The sequence below is a fragment of the Nannospalax galili genome, unplaced genomic scaffold (genome assembly GCF_000622305.1).
Source record: "Nannospalax galili isolate Female #2095 unplaced genomic scaffold, S.galili_v1.0 scaffold1241, whole genome shotgun sequence".
Classification (NCBI taxonomy): domain Eukaryota; kingdom Metazoa; phylum Chordata; class Mammalia; order Rodentia; family Spalacidae; genus Nannospalax; species Nannospalax galili.
In genome coordinates, this window is record NW_008343658.1 from 293,205 (window position 1) to 295,633 (window position 2,429).

Genomic DNA, 2,429 nt, shown 5'->3' on the forward strand with positions numbered 1-2,429 from the left:
CACCTGTGCCTGAGTGCCAGTGGAAGGTAGAAGACAGTGTAAGTTCCCCTAGAAAGGGAGTTATAGGCAGTTGTGAGCTGCCTAGCATGAATGCTACAAATGAGACTCTGTGTCAAAAAAAAATCAAGAAAATAAGCAAAAGAGTGATTTGCATTCTATTCCCAATTGTAAATCAAGCTGGTAACTGTGACTCAGGCAAGTAATCCCATCTGCTAAGAGGGTGAGGCAGGATAATTGGGAGTTGCAGACCAGCTTGGGCTGTAGAGCAGGACCCTGCCTCATAAAAACAAAACAAAACACAAAACAATGAAACAGCAAACAAAACAGCAACACAAACAACAACAAAATAATTGCAAATCTATAACTGCATGAAACTTATGTAGAGTTAAAAAAGTTTAAGGCAGTTAGCTGAGTGTGGCATGGAACTATAACCAAGGTAGAGGATGACAGAGGGTAATCAAAGCATCATGGCTCTTTGATTGATTCTTCACAATATCTTTCCTTTGTGGTAACACATACTTTCATTTGCCTCTTTAAAACATCGTGAACCATTATGAGCCAAGTACTTTTTAATGTGTATTTTTTATTGTTTTTTTTTTTTTGCAATTTTCATGCAATACAGTTTGATGGCATTTAGAGCCCTTTACCTATCTGTACCTTCACCCATGACCTTCTGTACAATTTAATGTATGTGTGTGGCCTATAGAGTCTGATTTGTGTCTCCAAATAGCCTTCAGTTTAGTCTATCTACTGGCCCACTAAGACCTCCATCCCTGTAGCACACTTTCTCCCTCCCAACACCCATCAATTTCCAAAAGTTTCTTAGGTTGGGTTGGGATTTCTTACACATTTTCACATGTCGATGCGGGGATTTTTTGTTGGTTTGAGCTTGCATATCATTTATACATGCTTTCACCATTGCTGTGAGTTCATATGAGTAAATAATCAACTGTATGGAATATTCTGTTCCCTCATGGTCATGCACCCCCTCTTTCAGCCTTTCAGAATCTTTCAGCCTTCTCTTCGACAATGACGTGGGAGGCAGAGGACTGGAATAGGTGTCCTATTCAGAGATAAGCACTCTGTGGCCACTTCTTCGCTACACACTGGCCAATTGTGTGTTTCTGTGCTAATCACCATCTGCTACATAAGGAAATTTTCCTGGTGAGCATTGAGAGATGCATTCTGGGATGAGATGCTATTGAATTATAGCTTTGTTACTAAACTGCTTTTCGAACTGTGTTAACAAGAGTTGCTCTCTTTAAATAGAAGAAAGTAAAGACTCATTATTAGTGAATGGTTTTAATTTTTCTTAAAGGGAAAAGAGCATACTACTTCACAATTTCAGTTTCATATTTAGGTATTTACTAATCCTGAATTCTACTTGGCTCTTTGTGTTTTTTGCCTTTAGATTTGTTTGGCAGGAGATAAAGAAAGCAATCAAAGACCGAGAGGCCACTCAGAAATAACAGTTTATCCATGTTGCCATGATAAGGGGTGAGGTAGACTGGGGAAAATGACTTGGATTCGCCTTTGCTATCATCATTCGATGTATCTGACTTACATGTGGTTTTCATGCAGTTTCACTGAAAACTGCTACAGTAGAGAAAATAACAGTCATAGTCTCTGTTTTGATATAGGAAATGCAACATTTCTTTTTTCAGAATTTTAGCATGCAACAGTAATAAAGGCTACATATGACAAATCGACTGACAATATCATTCTAAATGGAGAAAAATTTCAAAACAATCACAGCAAAATCAAGAATGAGTCAGGTCTGTCCAACGCTCAGCACTCCTTTTCAATAAAGAATCAGAAGCTAAAGCTAGAACAATAAGACAAAAAGAAATTTTAAAGGTATATAGATAGGAAAAGAAGCTGAACTATCCCTATTTGCAAATGCTTTATTACACATCAGAGATGCCAAAAATTCCAGCAGAAAATTCCAAGAAATTATGAACATTTTCAGCAAGGTGGCAGGATACAAAATCAACTTATGAAATTCAGTGGTCCTTTCATGCTATGGAAGGGATAATAGAAACATTCTCATTCAAAATAAAATAAAATACCATAGAATAAACCTTACCAAGGAGGAGAAAGAATTCTACAATAAAAAGTTTAAATGTCTGAGGAAAGAGATTGAGGAAGACACTAGAAAATGGAAGCCTTCTCATGCTTACTGATTGCTAAAATTGACACTATGAAAATGGCTATCTTACCAAAAGCGATTTGCATATTCAATGAAATCTCAACCCAAATATCCATGACATTCTTCACAGAAAAAAGGAAAAAAATAAATCTTAAAGTTCATACGGAAGTGCAAAAGACTCAGGAACCTAAACAAAAGCAGGAGTTCTGGAAGGATTACCATAGCAGATTGCAAGCGGTGTTAGAGAGTTACAGTAATAAAAACAGAGTAGTTGTGGCAC

At 37.1% G+C, this 2,429-nt stretch overlaps 1 pseudogene; it reads right to left on the reverse strand.

Annotated features, from left to right (window-relative positions):
- The window catches only part of LOC103739539, a 2,791-nt pseudogene extending 2,124 nt beyond the window's left edge, over positions 1 to 667 (reverse strand).
- Between the last annotated feature and the right edge of the window lie 1,762 nt (positions 668 to 2,429).